The sequence below is a fragment of the Heterocephalus glaber genome, unplaced genomic scaffold (genome assembly GCF_053883595.1).
Source record: "Heterocephalus glaber isolate CG9 unplaced genomic scaffold, H.glaber_assembly_v1.0 deba00001454, whole genome shotgun sequence".
NCBI lineage: Eukaryota > Metazoa > Chordata > Mammalia > Rodentia > Bathyergidae > Heterocephalus > Heterocephalus glaber.
In genome coordinates, this window is record NW_028258303.1 from 10,116,215 (window position 1) to 10,129,623 (window position 13,409).

The window sequence follows — 13,409 nt, forward strand, 5'->3', positions numbered from 1 at the left end:
CATCTGCAAATAATGACAATGTGACGTCCTCATTTCCTGTCTTTATTCATTTCATTTCTTTCTCTTGTCTAATTGCCGTGGCTAATGTTTCCAGAACTATATTGAACAAGAGTGGTGATAGTGGAAATCCTTGTCTTGTTCCTGATTTTAATGTGAAGGATTTCAGTTTTTGACCATTTAGTATGATATTGGCTGTTGGTTTTTCAAAGATGGCTTCTATCAGTTTGAGGTAGAGACCATCCATTCCAATTTTTTGTAGAGTTTTTATCATAAATGCATGTTGGATTTTGCCAAATGCTTTTTCTGCATCTATGGAGACAATCATATGGTTTTTGTCCTTGGCTCTATTGATATAGTGTATTGCATTGATTGATTTGAGTATATTGAACCATCCCTGCATCCCTGGGATGAATCCCACTTGATCAGGGTGTATGAGCTTCTTGATGATCTTCTGCATTCTGTTTGCCAGTATCTTATTAAGGATTTTTGCATCTATGTTCATTAGCGAGATTGGCCTATAGTTCTCCTTTTCAGTTGGGACTTTCTGTGCTTTGGGGATCAAGGTGATGCTTGCTTCCAGGAATGAATTTGGGAGTATTGCTTCCCTTTCAATTTCATTGAAGAGTTTAAACAGTAGTGGCAGTAGTTCCTCTCTAAATGTCTTGTGGAATTCAGCAGTGATGCCATCAGGGCCCGGGCTTTTCTTAGTTGATAAGTTTTTAATTACATTTTCAATTTCATTGGTTGATATTGGTTTGTTCAGCATTTTTAGGTCTTCTTTGTTCAACTTTGGTAATTCATATGTATCTAGGAATCTGTCCATTTCTTCTGTGTTGTCCATCTTATTGGCGTATAGGTTCTGGAGGTAGGTATTGATGATCCTCTGGATTTCTGCTGGGTCTGTTGTAATTTCACCCTTTTCATTCCTAATTGCATGGATTTGGGCCTTTTCTTTCCTTTTTCTGATAAGGTTGGCTAAGGGTTTGTCAATTTTGTTGATTCTTTTGAAGAACCGACTCTTGGCTTCATTGATTTTTTTTTATCATTCTCTTAGTCTCTATTGCATTGATTTCTCCTCTGATCTTTATAATTTCCTCCCTTGTATGAGCTTTGGGGTTGTCCTGCTCTTCTTTTTCTAGAAGCTTGAGGTGCAGCATCAGATTGTTTAATTGGGCTCATTCTGTTTTCCTAATATGAGTATTCACTGCTATGAATTTCCCTCATAAGACTGCTTTCATTGTGTCCCATAGATTCCTATATGTTGTATTGTCATTGACATTTAATTGAAGGAACTGTCTGATTTCTTCTTTAATTTCCTCTGTGACCTATTGGTTATTCAGAAGTGTGTTGTTCAACTTCCACGTGCTTATCAAATTTTTTGAGTTTGTTTTGCTATGGATCTCCAATTTTATCCCACTATGGTCTGATAATATACAGGAGATAACTTCAATTCCTTTGCACTCACTTAAACATGTTCTATGTGTGAGTATGTGGTCTATTTTGGAGAATGACCCATGTGCAGCTGAGAAGAATGTGTATTCTGATTTTGTGGAGTGGAAGACTCTGTAAACATCTGTTTAGTTCATTTGTTCAAGAATTTGATTGAGTTCTAGTATTTCATTACTTATTTTTTGTCTAGTTGATCTATCTATTTGTGACAGTGGGGTGTTGAGGTCCCCCACTACAATTGTGTTAGTGCATATATGACTTTTCATGTCCTTTAGTATTTGTTTTACATAGTTGGGTGCACTAGTGTTTGGTGCATAGATATTTATGATTGTCATCTCTTCCTCTTGGATTCTTCCCTTTACAAGGATGTAGTGTCCTTCTTCATCTCTCTTAATCGGTGTTGGTTTGAAATCTACTTGATCTGCAAAGAGGATAGCTACTACTGCTTTTCTTCAGGTTCCCGTAACATGCAGTATTGTTTTCCACCCTTTAACTTTCAGTCTATGAGTTTCCTTTTGAATTAAGTGTGTTTCTTGTATGCAGCATATTGTTGGATTTTGCTTCTTGACTCATTCTGCCAGTCTATTTCTTTTGATTGGTGAATTGAGACCATTAACATTGATGGTTATAACTGAAATGTATTGACTTGTCATTGCCATGACTTTTTCTTTTTTGAGGGTTCTCCCCCTTTACATTAAATTTCTTGTCATGCCAGATGGGTCCATTCTGCTTTCCTTCCTGAGGTTGTGATTATCAACATCTGTTCCTAGCCTATTGTGTAAAATTCTTTGGAGTGCTGGTTTGGTATTCACGAAGTTCCTAAGGTGCTCTTTGTCATGAAAGTATCTTATTTCTCCATCAAACTTGAATGATAGTTTTGCAGGGTACATCAATCTGGGTTGGAGGCTGTTTTCTTTTAGGCCTTGGAATATGTCACTCCAAGCTCTTCTTGCCTTCAGGGTTTGTGTTGAGAAGTCTGCTGTGATTCTGTTGGGCTTTCCTTTGTATGTGATTTGTTTCTTTTCTCTAACTGCTTGTAGAACCTTGTTCTTCTGTTGAGTTTCTGGAATCTTAACAATTGTATGTCTATGTGTACATTTTTTTTGATCAAGGCTATTTGGAGTCCTATATGCCTCACTTATCTATATGTCAAGCTCTTTTCCCCTGCTTGGGAAGTTTTCTGCCATTATTTCTGTGAAGAGATTTTTTGTGTCATCTGTACTCTCTCCTGTTTCTACACTGACTCCAATCAGTCTTATGTTTTTCTTTTTTGCATCATCTAGCAGCTACTGGATTGATTTCTCATGTTCCCTTATAATTTTGAAGCAATTTTTCTTTTCCTGGTCACTAATTGCAATCTTCTCTTCTATATCTGAAATTCTGTCCTCACATTGGCTCATTCTGCTGTATAGACTTTCCATGGAGTTTTTCAGGTCCTGGAAATCTATTTGCATCTGTTTTATGGATTCCATTTGTTTCCTATGTTGGGATTCCATCATATTCCTGAGCTCCTCTCTACATTTATTAATCATGTCTTGCACTAAGGGCACAATTTCTCCTGTTATCTGAGAAATTATTTCTGATTTCATTTTTTCCAGATCCCCTTTTGTTGCCAGTTCAGTGGGTCCAGGTGGTTGAGTATCAGAGCATTCCATCTCATTTCCCTTTGGGGTTGCTGTAGGTGATCTGGAAGTCTGGTTTTGAGACTTATTCATGTGTTTTCTCATTTCAACTGGGGGGGTGCTATTGGCACCTGCACAGATTACCTCCTCTGAGCTGGGAGAGGTGGGACAGGGACCGGGAGCAGCGGTAGGGATGGTGGCCCAAAAGCCCCTTCCTGTGGGCTGGGAGCACCGGGAGGGATGGTGGCCAGGAAGCCCCTTCCTCTGGACCAGGAGCAGTTGGATGGCAGCTCAGTAGCCCCTACCTCTGGGCCTGGAGCAGCGGGACTCAGTACCGTGGTCTGGTGGTCCTGTGTCCTCTGTGTCTTTGTAGTGTGGAACCAAGTGTCTGTACAGAGGAGCGGGGGGGGGGGGGGCGTCCAGTGGATTGTTGCCAGGGCACGGGCTGATTCAGCTTGTTCCAAGCGACTCAGGACCTCGTTAGGGCGTGCGCAGACCTGCCTGTCTGCAGCGGGCTGATTCGGTGTGTTCCAGCCCAGCCTTCTTCTGGAGCACAAACCCCTGCCATCCCTGGCTGGCTGCCATCCGTGCTCTGGACTTCTGTGCTGTACACTTCTCGCAGCTCTGACACCTCTGCTCAATGTGTCTTGTCATTCTTGGCTAATAAAATTGGTCCTCTGCGAACTCAACCATTCTCTCAAAACCTAGGAGTCACATCTCATCACATCTTCCTTTGATCACTCAATAAAGTGCTGGATGGTTCAACAATAACAGCAAAGAAGCAGTTCGCAAAGGATCCACAAGCACTACCCCCACTCCACCACATTTACACATACACATGCACGTGTGTAAAAAGACTACAACAGTAAGAGGATAGTATGAACTGTGAGTTCCTAAAGATGGCTAGTGTGATCTGTCCTCTGTGGCCTGCCCCCATCTGACACCAGCAGTGCATTTGAATACCACTCCAGCTCCGTCAGGTGCTTCTGAAATTCAGAAATAGGAAGAGGTATGATGAGATGCTCATGCTTGGGTACACCGATCAAGATGACTCCCGGGGTATAGACAAGGAGAAGATAGACTCTACCCCTCAGAGATGGAGTCCAAGCTTCTCACCTCACCACACAGTCCTCCCTTCTGGCCCCAGGTGAGCTAGGTCAGGTTCATAGGGCCTGAGGTTAAGAAACAAGAATACAAAATGATCAATACAATTCTTAGAATATAAAGTGAATATTTTTAAATTGAGAAAATAAAAACTTATAAAAGCTCACAAATACCACAGGTATCACAAAATCTAAATAATATTTTATTAATTATTTATAATTTAATAAGATATTTTTCCTGCATTCTGGTCTGCCTGCTTTTTGGTCACCTCTTTCTATGATAATTATTTCATAATATTTTCTACAGTGAGATTAAAAAGGTAGATCATTCAGGTCTTCCTTGAGGATAGTTCATTAATTTATTTTTAATTACTGATTGTTGGAAAACACAAAACATGTGAATTTACACATAGATGCTCCTGCTGTTTGAGCCTGTTCCCTACAAACACAGAAAGCCAACCACTGTAGGCACTATCCCCTGATACCCCATGTACATTGTGAGTCGGTGCAGAAAGTGACAGGAAGACTTCTAGAAGCCAGTTCCACCCAACATTGCCCAGCATTTAGCTTAAGTATTAGCAGAGTTGCCTGCAAACCCCACAAATATATTGTACTAATTACAAACTGAAAGTAACCCCACATCGACTTCCTCTTAGAGCACCAAAATTCCTACAGCCACTCTGAAGCATCCTTTTAAGATGGAAAGTTTGATGGAGGGAAAACAAGTAGCAAGTAACAGTGGTCTCAGTGCTTGTTAAAATACTTTATTTTCATAAATGTTGTAAAAATTATGACCATATGTAGCCATCACTCTGACTCCTTCCAAGGGCTCAGAAGAGGCCTGGCAAATGAGAAGAGCTGGAGTTTGTGCTTCATTAACTATGTAGTGAATTCAGCTCTTGGCATAAAAACTCTCGGAGAAAATGAAAGACGGCAGGAAGACAGAACAAGCCTGTTCCCTTTGCTCCTCCATTTTAAAGATCTTGACCTCATCCTGGGACAAAGGAAGGGAGCAGAAACACAGATTCAGCCCAGAAAAGAAGATAATGAAGAAAACTAGAAGGGGTAACTTAAAGTTCTTCCCCACTCTTCACCAGAATAGAGGGGCTGGTGGGCAAGTTGAGACCAGTTACAGAAAACAAAAGTACATTTCTGCATTTCTTTCTTTTTATTTATTAAGTTTACTGGTACATTTTAGGTATACAATATGAAGACATTCATCATTGGGAATTTGTACTTTTACATGATATATCTTGGTTCTTATTTTTTTCCCTATTCCTCTGTCCTCCCTTCAACCCCTTCACCCCTCCCTATTTACAAAGACTTTATTTCCATTTTTCATTTTCTCATATTTATTCCTTTCTCTTCTTTCCTTTCCTCTACTCCTTCTATTTCCCCTTCCTCTCTTCTTCCTATTTCACATTATCTATTATATATTTTTATCCTTAAAGACTTAAAATATCAAGCCCTGTGGGTATAAAAATAAAATGACTGAAACAGAGAAAACCAAGAAATTCAACTCTCTGCCTGGTTAAAAAGAATAAATAACAACTTGGATAGATTTACATAGTTTTCTGTGGTAACCTCTCCTTGACTTTGATGGAAACATGGAACCCAGACTAGGTTTACCTTGACTTGGTTTAAGTGGGACACTGGCTGATGACTGTGCAAGGTTTGGAAATACAACTTGGTGTCTTCAAGTAAGCTACCCTAGGATTTCATCAGGAAGAGAGATGGATGCAGCCAGAACAAACTATGCCACCAAATGATAATGCATAGGAATAAATTTGGTTTAACCCTGCTATAGGCTGAATTATGCTCCCAGTCATGTCAAATTCCTAAATCAAATACTTCAGACTGTGACTGCATTTGGAGATGGGGTCTTGAAAGCAGAAATTGGGGTAAAATATGGTCATATGGATGGCCCTTACTCCAAATGAGTAGCATCCTTACAAGAAGAGATTAGGATACAGAAAAGCCCAGAGAGAAGTTCATGTGGAGACTCTAGGAGAAGGTCAGCCAAGGAGAGAAGCTTCAAAAGAAACCAGCCTTTCCAACACCTTGATATTAGACTTCCAGCCTCTAGAATTGTGAGCACAAAACTTTCTGTCATTTGAATTGTGAGCACAAAACTTTCTATCATTTAAGCCACCCAGCCTGTATTATGCTGTCATGCCAACACATAAATGATCACACTTTCATGAAAGTGTTTAAAACACAATAGTCCCATCCAGAAACTTTGCTTTCTGCAGTTTGAGTTACCAATAGTCAACTATGGTCCAGAGGTACTAAATAAAAATCCTCAGAAAATAAATTTTCAGAAATAAATTGTATTCATTTACTAGGAGATGTGATACTGGAAGAAAAGAAAGAGGCTTAAGATGATACTCTGCTGGATTTGAAGATGGAGGAAGGAACCACAGCCAAAGAATACAGCTGGAAAAGGCAAGGAAGTATTTCTTCTGAGAGGCTCCAGTAGGAACATAGTTCTGCTGACTCAATTTAGACTTATGACCTCCTGAACCATAACATAATAATTCTGTGTTATTTTAAGCCACTAAATTTGTGGCAGTTACTAATTTGTGTGCTCTATTACAGCAGTAATAGGAAACAAATACTCCATGTATACTACAGAATCCTCTAAAAGCACAAGCCTTTTCCTGATCTAGAAAAAAAACATGATACAAACAGGAATTTTATCAAGTCTCAGTTAAATTTCTACTGGAACATGAATTAAGTTCATCCCATTGAATAGTTGACCAGGGAGAGCTCTAGGCCATTTTGGAGCCTTTGAATCCACAGCAGCTCCCACCCACCCCTTCTTCCCCCATCTCTGTAGACTTAGTCTGCACATTGAGCTCTGAGTTACACCTATCACTGGCTGCCTGGCTACTCTGACCAATGCCCAATTCTCAGCAATCCTACTTTTCAGTAGAAAAAAAAACCTCTATAGAGGAAATAGGTTTCAGAAGAGAGTTACATAGGTTCATAATCACATCCAACTTGGCTAAGGAAATGAGACTTGATTTTCATGGAGAGTAGAAATGAAAGAAAATCTTGGAAGGATGTGAATTTCATGTTGGCAACATTGCCAGTCCAATCTCACTTTCCCTTTAGTTTATGTTAGAATAAAATTAACAACTAACATTAATACATTTTAGACTACTAGGGTTTTTCTTAGATCTGAATCAATAAAGAGAGGTTTAATGGCATCAGATCAAATTGATCAAATCTTCATTTCATGTCTGACATTTAAAGCAGACCATTACAAGTAGCTCACTTGCCCTTAAGGAAATCTTAGATGTAGAATTGCTATAAGTTCAAACTGTTCTTCCAAGAGTGAGAAAGGTTGAGGTTTATTAAAATAATAACAATCATGATGACAATACCTAGCTTTTATTGAACATCAGTGATATGCCAGTCACAATGGTAGATTCTTCATATGAATTCTGTAGTCTTCTTTATAACTCTGAAAGTAAATGCTATTACCTCTATTTTAAATATTAGAAATTTATGAATAAGTGATTTGCTTAAAGTATCACAGATAATGTACAGGAGCATAAACATAGATGTAGAATATTTACATGAGAGATAGAAGTCATTACACTTTTTTTCACATATTTTGTGATGTTCATTACCTGAAGACTAGCTGTTGCAGAATTTAAAAGACAGGAGAAACTACGGGTAAGCAGGAGGATTTGTTTAGATGTACACCAACTCAGTGGGCTTGTATCCAAAGGCTGACTCCCAAACAAAGGAAGGGCTCCAGTTATATATATGCTGCTGAGGGAGTTGGTCTACCTAGTGACACATAATTTGGTGGTGGGCAAGCAAAACAAAGGCAATTTGTCAAGCTGCAACAGTTTTGCAATTTAACTTGTCCCAGTGGCCTTGGTCTGGTAAAAACAGGATGTTATAAGAATAGGGGGTTATAAAACTTTACTTACAGGGACAAAGTTACTCATTTTAATTGTATTAGAACAAAGAAGAATTGCAGTATTGTTACTAAAAAATTTGTTTCTTTCTCTTTTTAAGTCCTGCTTTATACAGTTCTGTTTTTTCCTACTTTTGCAACTTATACTTGTATTTTTAGATACTAAATATAAAGACAGATTTTTATTTCCTCAAAATTTTCACAAGCAATAGTGGATATCTGCTGCTTTGGCCTACCAAGCATTATATTCACTTCAGGTAATAGCACCTCTATCTACTCTTAGTCCAGACTACTAAAGTGGGCTTGACCCTACCTCCTAGCTCCCAACCCTGGCATTGTGATTGGAATTTGCATCTGAATTTTGATTGAGCCTAGCCAATCAAAGTACTGCATTACCTTGACATGGTATGGCTGGTTCCAAAGCAGCCAGGTGACTAGCAGGATTAATGAGAACTTTCTCCTAAACTTTTGTTGGAATTCTTGAAAAAGAGACTTTTTTTTTTCACTGAAGTTACTAGAACCATAAAACAAAAGCCTAGAGACAGAGAAATAGCCTTCCTGAATTTGTAATTAGCAGTGAAGAAAGATATTACAAGTGAAGAAAGATAAGCCAAGTGATGAAGAAAGCAAATTCCTGAAGATGTTTGAATCCCTGGATTAATCTATACCTGAAGCCATCTGGATTTCTCCATTTAATGACCTAATAAATATATTTTCATTTGTCTTATGTCAACTTTTAATTAAAAAACTGGTAATACAAAGCACAATCTCCCTCTGAAATTTTCTATTAGACACCCATATGTTTTTTAGAAACATTAAGACACCACTGAGGGATTTCTATGGTAGGCAGAATAATGGTCTCCCAAAATATCTACTTCCCTTGAACCTGTGACTGTATTATCTTATTGAGAAAAATAAATTTCTTTGTGAATGTGACTAAGAATAAAGACTCAGATACAAGGGCTCCAGGTAATCACAAGGCCTTAAAAACAGTAGAGGGAAGCAGAAGGTAGGGTCAAGAAATGAGATGAAAGAGTGAAAAGAGAGTCTAAGTGTAAGAGGAAATTCTTACTTGCCGTTAGCTATAAAGATAGAACAAATGAGCAGTGGGTCAATGATTATGTCTCCTCTAGAAACTGGGAATGGCCTTCAGGAGGGAGCAAGAAAATGAAAACCTCAATCTTTGTGTTAGTTACTTTTCTCTCATTGCTGCAACAAAATACCTGACACCCAAAGTTAAAGGAGGAAAGGTTTTTTTGGTTTAAGTTTGTAGAGGTTTCATTTGATAATACGCTGACTCCAAGGCAGGGTGGCAGAGGGGCAACAGTTCATGGCGGATGGATGGTAGCAAACCAGTAAGGGACCTTAACAGGGTCTTTCCCCCCTTTTATCCTATTCAGACTACTTAGGGAAGGTAACACTCATGCCCTTAATCCTAGTGCCTTCAGGCCTAGCACCACCATGAATCAATCTCACACTCTAAATTCAGCCACCTCTGAGAAAGCATGAGACTTTGGGGAACATCTAAACACAAGCTATAACAATCTTCCAAGTACAAACAACTGAATTCTGCCAACAAGGTGAATGAGTAGGAAACATTTTCTCCCCTAGCCTCCAAAAGGAGCCTTGATTTCAGTCTCCTGCCTGATGAACTGTACGATAATAAATTTGTTTTAAATCACTACATTTGTGGTAATTTCTCACAGCAAAAATGGAAAATTAATATGAGTTCTAATCACTATATATTTCCTTGGAGAAGCTGGAGAACCAGATCATAACACCCCAAGTTCTTTTGGAAATATACCCTGGGCTCTGGGGAAGGAACCTTGCTTTAAACCTCAGGTGGGTTATGTTACTACTTCCAAGCAAAAGGGAAGGATAAAAGGAGAGGTCACAGAAGTGCAATATAAGAAAAAGCAGGGATCTGAAACTGACACAACTGGCAAAGCCACTGAGCAGTTATTAGTGAGGGCACTGATAATCATGTTCAAAATTCCTAATAGTATTTGTAAAGAAGAAGCAGAGGATTTGGGCCTTGGAAGTCCAGGCATGATTACTCGGTGATAGAGACACTTCCTTCCAACCTTGGTGGTACCACGGGCAGAAGTCTGATGGCAAGGTTAAGCAGTGACAAGGAGAAAAGGTGTAGAGAACACTGAATGGCAGGAGGAGGAGCAGTAACAGTAGCACACTTGGAATGATAGGAGCTTCACTAGTAGCAAACTGGTAACAGTCACTGGGAAAGAACATGGAGTTCTCAGAGCCCTCACAGTGAGAGGAAAGAAAGAAGAATGCTGGGATGCCAGTAAGAAGTCTGGGGCAGGGACAGGGAAATCAAAGACATACTATTGAAATTATTAGACAAGTCCTAATTGTCCCTGAGGCCCCCATAGTCTGATGACATAAGAGCACACACATAGTAGTCTATATTTACACAACTTCATAAATAAGCCGTGCCCACTTTTTCAAGGTTGTCACTGCCCTTGGGATTATGCATGGAAACTCTCAAAGTCTACTACTTGAGTCTCACAAGTCTAATAATAATGACTTCATGCAGTGATAGCCAGAAACAGGTTTCAAACGTCCAGCTCACTTATGCGGATTTGACACAATAAACAAAAGACCTGGGTACCTTTGTCAGAATGTTTCTTCTACTTCTCAATTTACCTACATGTCTTCAAAAGAAAATTAGTTGAAGCATTTAGTCATATATCCTTGAAGAAAGTACTCAAGAAAAAGAAATGACTCTTAACGCAGTTGAACTGGTAAGAAAGATACCCTTTTCTTCATTCAAGGAAAGCAGTGATTATTATTAAATTATCCAAACCAGCTTTCTAAGTAATTGATTTTTTATTTTCTTTCTTTTCTGGGGTAGCTTTATACTCTTAAAATAAAATGGTATGTCATCTGAAATAATCATACTATATTTGAAAAATCCTATGAACATTTGAGTTATTCCTTCAACTTTTTAAATATATCAGAACATTATTTAAAGAGACTTTTAGCTATTTGGACTTTAACATTATACTAGCCAAGACTGAAACCACAAAAAAACTATTAATACTATTAGCAACAAAAAGAATTCATTAGAAAGGGCCTAAATTTATGCTCAGAAATCACAAAGTCATAAGAAATAACACTATATTTTTAAAAGTCATAGCCCAGCAGTTTTATCCACATATTCTTTATATCATTAGAACATAACTGTGGTGGTTTCATCTATTAATGATTCCATTCAGATGATTGCAGATAGTCTAAAATAAGGAGAAGGGGGCCCAGCAATTTGGCTCAGTGGCTCCGCCGGCTGCCTCACAAGAGCAAGGTCCAGAGTTCGATCCCCAGTACCAAAAAAATAAAATAAGCAGAAGGATCTCTCAATATACACAACTTGAAAGGATTCTTGTTTATATTTCTTGTGACAATCTGAGCTTGGGAAATATGAAAGAAGACAATTGGAAAGAGTCTTCTGTGTGAAACTGTATTTAGTTTTATTTGTTTATTTCTTTGCTGCTTAATTGAAATGTGAATAAAAGATAATCTGATTTTTTTATTTACCAATCTATATCTACTAAATGGAAAACAATGGCATCTACTTCCTAACCTCTAGGGTTCCCAAGGAAGGGCACTTAATTGCACTCATATAAATTACCCAGTTGTTAGCAGCAATGTGCTTGCCTTACTTTGATCATTAAGATTAATTGCAATTCTGAGAAATAGCAATCAGTAAAATTAATAATATACAGTATCATAATGTGGACTTTTTTGCTATTTGATTTTCTTAACAAATTAGGGCAAAAGTTTAAAGTAACATTAGGCAAGTGTTGCTCATTAAACACAGGATACACACTGGAACAACAAACCATTTTATGGCTAAATCTTATTTTTCTGCAAATTGTTTTGAATCATAGGTTTATGGGAAATCCTTGTATATAATTGAAGAATGGATTTTTAAAATATTTTTAAGAGTTATCTTCTCTTTTATTAGCCAGCCTCTTTCTTTACTTGTCAAGAACTGCAACCAAAACAAACAAAAATCACAAAAATAGATAAATAAATAAATAAATAAATAAATAAAGCTAACATAGAACAAAAAAATAGGAATTAAGATTCCATGAAATCCTTCCTTTGTAGCCTTGGTTGAGTAATGGTGGACAAAGTATCTTAAGACAACTCAGAGAATTTAAAAGGTGGAAAGAACTTTGACATCATCTTTGCTCCCCACATCACAGACTTTATTGGTTTGCTCTTCACCAGACTCTCTTTATAGAAGAGGAATTCGAACTTCAGAGAATGTGAAGTGCCACTTACCACTCCACTAGCCATTAAGAGATCAAAATCTGTAACTTCCCGTCCAATTTTCATTTCCTGTATCCACATTCCCTGGAGCATATGAAGGGTCAGAACAATAATCCAATTAATGATGTTGATATGATGTGAAGGCTAAAAGGAATGCAGTCATCTAGTCCAAACTGCCATATTTTCTAGATGAAAATTATGAGACTCAGATAGATTGTAATTTGTCCCATGTCAAAGGAAAAGCAGAACCCAGAGATGGTAGTATCAGCAATCAACATGCTCTTCACAGTGGGATCTGGAAAGGCAGGGCTAGCTCCTGGTCACACCAGCTCTTTTATCTCTTCATCTTCATAAGTGAGTCCTGTACAAGTGATTTTCTTCAGTGGATTGAGTAAATTATTTCAAAGATCTGAGTAATGAAGATTTTTCAAGATAGTCCTAAATTCTTTGAGTTAATGACAATTGTCTTTGGAGGAAAACAGTAATTAGCCTCCCATTTCTCTCTATTTGCTCTACTTCAAGGCATGGAATCATCTTCTGCCCTAACTTAGAGTTGAACATCATAATTTCATTTTATATACTCCAATGGAAAATAAAAGTTATGAGGGGACATTGGAGCATAGCTCTGCTCACTTTTAAGCTAAAAGAGTAACCAGGTTCTAGGCAATGCTTAAACAATCAAGAAAAGGAGACTATTGCTTTTAGTTGTAATTTTTACTCAACCTATAGACTACTTGTCAATAGAAAAGAACGAAATCTCAATCTTGGCAGGGCATTTTGAGGTCTTGGTGAAAGAAGATGGTGTGGATTAAGGGAATGACTTTCCAATTGAGTACTAAGACCACTCTTGTCACAGCCAAACTCTTTATACTTCAGAAAAAGTGTTTGTTTGCCACAATGCTTCTGGAACCAACATGAATGGTAATAACAACTGTAAGTAATTTCCACCTACAGTATATGTCTGGGAGTGTGCCTTATGTCCCATCACAAAACACGGGATAGGTC